General features: G+C 44.1%; 1 pseudogene; it reads right to left on the bottom strand.

Annotated features, from left to right (window-relative positions):
- Positions 1–1,152: 1,152 nt before the first annotated feature.
- On the bottom strand, positions 1,153–8,354 carry LOC130208208 (uncharacterized; annotated as a pseudogene).
- Between the last annotated feature and the right edge of the window lie 906 nt (positions 8,355–9,260).

Raw genomic sequence — 9,260 nt, 5'->3', positions numbered from 1 at the left:
GGGGAGGAGGAGGGCGAGTCTCAACAGGACAGTGGCGTAGTCAGGAGCAGGAATTCACGACCCAGACCTCGATGATCCATCAGGCAGATGGGATCTATGCCGTCTCATAGGGTCCGATGACCCCATGAGACGTGAAGTCAAGGACTCCGGGAGAAAGCATTGTTAGTAACGTGTGATGGAGATGAAAATTCATCCTTAAGGAGAGAAAAAGAGGAATGGGTACTCAGTGCATCCTAAAACGTCCCCCCGCAGCTATAAGCCTATAGCAGCATATCAAGGGGCTGGACCAGGGCAAACCTGATTCAGCCCCAACTATAAACTCTGTCCAAGAGGAAGTCTTAAGTCTACTCTTAAATGAGGTGACTGTCTGCCTCCCGGACTGAAGGTGGAAGCAGGTTCCATAAGAGAGGAGCTTGATAACTAAAGACTCTGGCTCCCATTCTACTTTTTAAGACTCTAGGAACTACAAGTAGTCCCGCATTTAGTGAGAGCAGCTCTCTAGTGGGGCAATATGGTACTACAAGCTCCTTAAGATATGATGGTGCATCACCAATCAAGGCTTTGTAGGTTAAGAAGAATTTTAAAAGTGATTCTTGATTTTATGGGTAGCCAGTGCAGAGCAGCTAGTGCAGGAGTGATGTGATCTCTTTTCTTAGTTTTAGTGAGAACACGAGCTGCAGCATTCTGGATCAACTGGAGCGACCTAAGAGACTTTTAGAGCAGCCTGATAATAAGGAGTTGCAGTAATCCAGTCTCGAAGTAACAAACGCGTGAACCAATTTTTCTGCATCTTTTTGAGACAAGGTGCCTGATTTTTGAAATATTACGTAGATGAAAAAATGCAGTCCTTGTGATTTGCTTTACGTGGGAGTTAAAGGACAAGTCGATCAAAGATAATGCCAAGATTCTTTACAGTGGTGTTGGATGCCAGGGCAATGCCATCTACAGAAACCACATCAGATAATTGATCTCTGAGGTGCTCAGGGCCGATTAAAATTACTTCGGTTTTGTCTGAGTTTAACATCAAGAAGTTGCAGGTCATCTCCTCTGGTTTTATCGATAGATATAGTTGAGTATCATCTGCATAACAATGAAAGTTTATGAATGGGTTCAAACAAACTAGATACAAATTGAGTGAAAAGATGATTGCAGAACTTTTAAATTAGTTTATTCAGGAGTTTGACCAGAGGTTAACACAATAGGCCCAGAGGAGATCTGCCTTTGGTTGATGGAGTCCGTTCCTCTTTGTACTAGAAGAAAAAAAAGACAAAGTCGATCACCAACTGCATGTAGTTTGTTGACAAATGTTTCCCATATGTCCTGCCCGTTTTCTCTCTCGTCTGTAGTTCGTCTGGTGTGCAGGTTCAACACACTGGCCTCTGCATGAACCATCTGCTCGCGATGAGTCACAAATCTCTGCATCGCAGTGGACAAAGATCTGTGACGGACAGAAGGGTTTATTACACAGGGCTACTATGAGATGTGGACAATGCACACTGCTCATCGTTACCTCGTTCTTCAGAACAGCCTCATCTTTAGTAAAGGTGAACATCTTCATAGAGAAGCGTTTGATGTGGGATGGGACTAAAACACTGGCATCTCTCACAACAGGATGGAAAACTGTCACATAGCTGTCATCAGGATTTGCACAGCTGGGGAGGGATTGACAACATATTTGATTTATCACAAGTTATAAGACCTTACCTAGCTTTATGCTACTCATTACCTGTCTACAATGATATCCCAGCTAGGCAGAGATGTCCGGTCTTCATCAAGTGTAGCCCAACAGTTCTCCAAGATGAGCTCAAATTTGGGTCAGTAGCCTCAACCAGCTCTACCTCAAAATAAAGAGGCTGCCTCAGATATTTCACAACTGGATAATCTTCTGCTTGGTAGAAGAGCGTGTACGATGAATCTGGAGGAGAAGAGTCCCATTAGAAAGAGGCATTGTCCTGACTGGGTACCGTCTTGCAAAACAAGGTTTAATAAAGTCAACTTTACCCTGGGCTAGCCTCATTTGAACCATCAGCTGTCCTGAGCCGATCTCCGCGGTGGGTTCATAGAGTCTTGGTTTTGAGCTGAAGCCAACAGTCCGAGTCTCGTTGACCACATAGTAGCAGGAAATGGTTTGTCTTGGAGAAAAGGAAATACACTGAGGTGGACCTCACTAGAAAGTATATTCGATTAAAACATTGGACGAGTCCTCTACCTGTACTGAGGACCAACTGGTGATGGTCCTTTGTTGTAAGGCAAGGCAATCTCATTTTCATACAGCATGTAGTGGTCAAAGAACTGAGGACAAAGGACATTAGCATTTAACAATAGTGTGGATATTTAAGGTGAACCAACACTTACTGTTCTTGTGGTTCCACATGACGCAACATTGAAAGAGAAATATGCAAAGCGATCACCACTGAATGCCGGTTTGCAAGACTGGTCCATTAGGGTCAGCCTACTTGGGACCATATTGGTCACAGAAGCCACCTTCACAGCCGTAGCCGTCATCGTTCCATTGGGGTAGCACTCTGCGAGTAGAGGTAGTAAGGGTGAAGAACACGTCCTATAGTCCCATCAGCAGAAACCCTCAACATGTTTAAGTCTTACCGGTTGTTGTTAAGGGAAAGTTGCAGGACAAGAAGAGATCAGCGAGCACCCAGTCGTTACGGGCATGAAGCAGAAAGAAGTCAACGTGGGCTCTTAGTGAATCTGAGGTTATCAGCTGGAAGACAAAGAGGGACGTTATCCAATGCAGAAGCTTCAAGGTGAGAGGTTACAGTGAAACATACCTCGAAGGTTGCATCCTTGGCATTGTATGGAAGACTGACGCTGAAGTGGGTGCCGTTTTCTTGGAACTGGTAGTGAGCCATCTCAGGTGTCAGCTGTTGTTGTCCAACCATTGCCTTGAAATTGTTGCCTTGACTCCCATATTTCACACTGATGTAAAACTGGTTCTGGTCACAGGTGCCAGTGATGGTTGGTAGCTCTAAAAGCAGAGACAAGGTTGACCATTGGACTATCTTTAGCATAAACTCTACGAGGTTGTGTAATGTCATATTTAAAAGGAGACACCCAAGGTTTTTGGTCAGTTGGCATCCATATCACATCTTTCAGTTGTTAAATTTCTCCCCACGCGACGCAATTGTGAGCTAGATACAGTGAAAAGTTCAATCTCACCAACATCTTGCAGAGACGCCTGCAACTCGACTGGGTGGGCAAATGGAGTTTCTTCAGGAAGGATGATAAACCCAAAGATCAGAGAGGAAGTAAGTTGTAATCAAGGGTTCAGGATTCTGCAGATGTAAAAAACTCAGTTATGTCACTGAAACCAAGAGAGCTGGCACCATTGACATTTAGCATTTAATTTCACTTGCATCTTTCAGGACAATATCTGCATCAAAGGGCACTAAAACAGAGATGCTCTTGGTTCCATTGGAGTGGCGATGCTCCTGGATGGTAAAACCTCTGGCATTGCTCTCTTCAACAGTGAGCACGCTGGTGAAGAAGGTGATGTTCCTCAGCACCACATCATGAAGAAGGGGCCCCAAGACAACGCTGAAAAGGCGAGCCTCTGGGACAGTATCTGAGGAATAGGAAAAGGGCTATAAACCTTCCTTTATGAGCCTGAAGTTCTGTCATTTAACAAATAATGACTTACTTTCTTGGACGTGGGGAGCTTGAAGAATAAGAGGGGTGGTAATGGGGAACAACACCTTGTATCTGGTATCATCTCGGGTGCCAGTGGTCCTCCATAGTACCTCGAGCATGGGCTCCACAATGTAGGAAACGTGGTACTGGTAATCTGGGGCATGGCTCTGCAATTATTCATGACATTTTAATAAAATATGCAAATAAAAGTGACCATGCATTTCTAAGCTAGAGGACTTCCCAACCTTGTAGTGACCATCAGGCGAGCCCACTGGGATCTCAATGATGATGTGGAAATCTGTGGCGGACAGCGTGTACCCTCGTGCAGCCATCTGAGATCCATCGAGCCTCCTTCCGTTAATGCCCATGTGCATTTCTCGGATTTCAAAGCTGCCATCTACCAGTGGTGTCATACGGCAGGAGTACGTGCCAAGAGATTACGTTGTTGGTGAAGAGGACGCCACCTGTTAATGATAACCCAACTGTTGACTCCTCCATATGACAGACTTAAGAAAACCATGTCCACACAGATTGCTCGAGACTTGCCTGTGGGACAAGCAGCTGCCAAGTCCACCACACCCAGACCATGTGGTGCCTTGTAGTAGGCTCTCACCCTGAAAACTTCCATGGAGACTCCATCCACCTAAGAGATGTTGGTTTATTATTGCGCTTCTATGGCCAACTTTAATGCAAACCACTTTGTGTGTTGCTTACCTCTTCTGAAGTGGTCTCTGCTGTATTGTAAGGCGATCGCATAACCAGACGGGTTGAGGTCACCATGGCACCATAACCGGCTTGTTCAGCCTCCCTCAGAACCATTGATACTGGTTCTGGGGTGTAAAATGTCAACTTCCAGATACCATGTGCTGCCCCAGAGGCCTATAGGCAAGGGGAGAATTAATAATGTCCTCTGTTGAATGAGATAAAAGAGTGCAGGTTGAAGAGCAAGCCCACTGTAACAGGAATGTATACACATACATCAGGAATGACGTTGATCTCTTTAATATCTCGAGTCTGCCCCTTAGCTTCAGGAGTAGCAATGTGGTGGGACACCTAAAAGAAATGGTGGCTTAATAGATTGTTAGAAACAAGTCAGTCGAGCTTTCAATATTAAGTGACCTACTTCCATGTAGTTCCTGTCACAGAGAATCTCTCTAGAGGCCCAGCTAGTGTAGCTGCAAGTCTGGCTCACATCATGGGTAACCACGTCTGATCCACTGGGGCATTACAACCGGAGCCTTAAGCCAACATTAAAGGTTTGATCGTCCTACAAATGAAATGCATGAAACAAGAATTTGGCTTTAGGAGAGTCAAGAGCTTAAAATCCTGTAATTTTTTAATCAAAAATGGCTCCAATTAGTGTTCTCCAATTGGGGAAACATCTTTATTATTTTTATAGTGGCTAAAATATGAGGTCAAACATTGGCCGTTTTAGATGGCCGCTGTATGAAACACATACAATACTGATAAGCTAAAAATAAATGCCCGTAAAAAGTTACATTCTTAAGTAGGGGTGCAACGGATCATCATTGATCCGTGATCCGTTCGGATCATCTATTTCGGTTCGGCACGCGCATGATCCGCGGATTGATTTATGAAGAAAAAAAATTGTGCGCATGCTCAGTCCACACACAGCCGTAACACGTGGCTGACATAGCGATTGCTAACATAAAGAAAAACCTGCAACACAGCGTGGTCATGGCGAGCGGAGGAACAGAAGAACTAGAACGCCCCACATGGAAATCCCCTGTTTGGGAGCATTTTGGCTTCCCTGTCAAATTGAATTCAGAAGGAAAGAGGTTGGTGGATAAAACCGTGACGGTGTGTAGGCACTGTGGCACAAGAAAGTCATACAACAGTGGAAACACATCGAGCATGGCCAGTTTGGCCACGCATTTACAGCGACATCACCCCGGTGTTTCACTGACGGGAGTGAAACCGAAAGCGGCTCACCGCGGCATTTAAGCAGCCCCTTCCTCCACAATCAGACCGGGCTAACGCAATCACAAACGCTATCGGTCTGTTTATAGGTGCTGACATGAGGCCATATTCCGTTGTGCAAAACAAGGGATTCAAACACATGCTGAACGTGCTCGAGCCACGTTACGACATCCCGTCGCGCACCCACTTCAGCGATAATATTGTGCCAGGTCTGTATGAGCAGAAGAAAAAGGTGGTGGATGAGCTAGCTGTAGCACCCTCTGTTGCACTCACAACAGATGGGTGGACGTCGAGGGGAACGGTGAGCTATGTGACAATAACCGCTCACTTCATCACAGCAGACTGGGAGATGAGAAGTCCGGTGCTGCAGACACGCCCCCTCTACGGAAGTCACACAGGTACTGACACAAGCAGTGGAGGAATGGAAGATAAAGAGGCCCACTACTAATATCCCAGTCACAACTGATAATGCCAAAAATCAAATAAATGCAGTGAATGAGGCAGGACTGGGCCCACAGATAGGGTGCTTTGCACATGTAGTAAATTTGGCATCACAGAAGGGAATCTCAGTCAATAGGATGGACCGCCTCCTTGGGAGGATCAGGAAGGTGGTTTCCTACTTCCACAGAAGCACAACAGCTGCTCATGTGCTTAAGACAAGGCAAGAAATGCTAAAGCTGCCTACTCATAAGCTCATACATGATGTCCCAACAAGGTGGAACTCCACTTATGATATGTTAGAGCGTTATCTGGAGCAGGCAGCTATATACTCTGCATTGACCTACAAGACCCTAAAGAAAAATGTCAAAGACATCATAACCCTTTCTGATGATGATGTGAGAGTGGCAGAGGAGGTCCTCCAGGTGCTTAAACCCCTTAAAACTGTTACATCTCTGCTGAGCACTGAAACGTTACCATCTGTGTCAATGATCCTTCTGCTGAAAACAAGGATTCTACAATCCATGGCTCCAAGTGTGGAAGACAGCACCATCACTCAAGATGTCAAGACTGCCATTAGAGAGGACCTGAAGCCCAGATACACTTCACCCCTACTCTACAGGACTACCCACAGATCTACTGCCCTGGATCCAAGGTTTAAGTCCCTGTCTCACATAGACCCTGACCTACGCCAGAGGACATACAGTGACCTCACCACTGAGATTGTGAGCAGTCTGGCCACTGAAGACTGTGATGAGGTAAAGGAAAAAACATTATTTTAAAATGATCAATTTAAATCTTCATACATTTTTATTTTCAGTAATAATGGCATTCATTTAATGTTATTGCATTTTTTATGTTTATGAAACATGAAAATAAATAATAGGTTTAATTAATGACCTATTCTTTTCTGCAGGGTCAAGCTGCAGAGCCAACAGGAGCAAACTTGGACACCTCTCCTCCACACAAGAAGTCGTTGGCAGAGCTTTTTGGAGAGACCTTTGCCAGCAAAGACATGGACAGCAAGACTCCTGCTGACATCAAAGAGGAGGTGGCATTCTACCTGGCAGCAAGCGGCATTGCAGTGGATGGTGATCCACTGACATGGTGGAAAAGCAATGAGTTTAAATACCCTCATATTGCTAAGATGGCAAGATGCTATCTCGCTGTGCCAGGCTCTTCAGTTCCTTCCGAGAGTGTTCTCAACAGCAGGGGACATAGTGACTGCAAAGAGGTCCACACTCTCCTCAGACAATGTAGACACCCTTGTCTTTTTGAAAAAGAATTTAAAATTATAAGCTCATGTATGCTTTGTTTTCTTTCTTTAATTCTTCTTTGATAATAATGCTCTTGTTTCAAGGAAGATGATGTGCCTTCTTATGTTGCACTTTAATTTGTTTTTTATTAATGGTCATTGGTCCATGTTTAAAGGAAGGAGATATGCCTTTTATGTTGCACTTTAAGTTGTTTTTCATTGATTATGTTGAAAAGAAGATGTTAATTGTACACTTTAAGTTGATTTTATATATTTCAATTGAATAATTTAAAAGTGTTAATAAACAAAAAGACAAAACATGTTTATTTTTTTTTTTTTTTGCTGATCCGAAAAATGATCCGATCCGTGACTCTGATCCGAGGAACGATCCGAACCATGAGTTTTTTGATCCGTTGCACCCCTATTCTTAAGTCATTAATGCAACAAATGTGCAAACATGTTTCTCACAGGCAACTCATAATTAAATGTCCTCAAATAATGTAAACTCAAACACACCTTATTGTCCACGTAGCAGCCCAGCAGAGACGAGTAGATTCTGGTGTTACCCCACGGGTCGGACTCCATGCTGTAGCCACACTGAGCAGCCAAGTTGGGTGTTAACACAATGTGCTGGGTGCCATCTGGGGGGGAAATAAAGACGAGCATGACAGGACACCTCTCCTAGTGTTAACCAACCATGCTTATTAGCAGACTGCATACTTACTGATGGCCTCCACCTCAAGCTCATGCCCCACTGCTAGGGCCTTGTCCAATGACAGCCTCATTAGATTACCCACGCAGTCTGAATGCAAGCCACTGCCTGTGAAAAGAAAAGGCTTGTGAGGAGCAATACATTTTCTGGAACAGTGGTAATGTCATTTAGTTTAAAGTCAGGCTTACTTGATGGTAAATAAACCTTCGTATTTGGCCTTGCTTGAGCCAAGAGGATTACTGCAGCCATCAAGTTCCATAACAACCTTCACGTAAAACACATCATTTAGAGACATTAAGTGTGCAGCAAGCAGTCATTAAACACAGAAAGTAGAGTAACTCACATGTTCCCAAGTCTCCACATCTTGCAGTCTGAGAGCAGCCAAACAAAAGAACTAGAGGAATCCAATCACTAGCAGCGCTTGGCACTGAACACCCAGCACACCTGATAACAGACCAACTCTGAAGAGAAGTGACTGACTGCTTGCAGATACATCGCCAGCTGTTTTATACATCAGTTAATTACAATACACATGTGAGACATCACCAGCTGTTTCAAAAAGGACCTGTAACAGGTGATCTTCCATCCTGTGGGTGGACTCCAGTCTCTATTGGGAGAGGAGGACACAAAGGGAGAGGACAGCAAAGGAGTGAAGTTTGAAGGGAAGTCAACAAATGAAGAGAAGTTTGGGAGAAAACTGTTCTGATAAAGGAAATAGAGTGGTTTACTGGAAGGTGATGAGGGGGAATTTAAAAACCTTAAATTCAGAAAGGAAGATGAGCATGTCGTTCTTAGCTCGATAGCCCTGACTAGGAAGTGACATAAAAGATCGGAGGCGTGGAAATGGCAAAAGTCCTGAGGATGGAAACTTGTTTACACTATATTAATGGGAAGAACCGAAAACAAAGCAATGCTAATAGACAGTATATGTAAGAGCATTTTAAGTGAGAAAAGAGTGTTGGGTGAGAATTGAGTTACACGGTGTGTGATAACAGGTATTGCAGTCGATGAAGATCTATAAAAAATCCAACAGAGTTTGAGTGGGGGAGAAGTGAGATGAAGAGATTGATAAGAACAGTTCATGGTGAAGGGGTTGAGCTAACATTACGTTACATAGCGTTAGCTACATTTAAGGTATGGTTTTCTGCAGTTCAAAGGTCGCTATGTCTTTCTACGTCTGGCATCCTTGTAACTCATATCTGGGAGTGAGATGTGTGTGCACTTTAAGTCATCTTTGCCTAATATAAAACAATGCACACATATAACACA

This window comes from Pseudoliparis swirei, chromosome 18 (genome assembly GCF_029220125.1).
Source record: "Pseudoliparis swirei isolate HS2019 ecotype Mariana Trench chromosome 18, NWPU_hadal_v1, whole genome shotgun sequence".
Lineage (NCBI taxonomy): Eukaryota > Metazoa > Chordata > Actinopteri > Perciformes > Liparidae > Pseudoliparis > Pseudoliparis swirei.
Note: the sequence above shows the minus strand (reverse complement) of the source record. Positions and strands in the feature narration are given on the sequence as shown.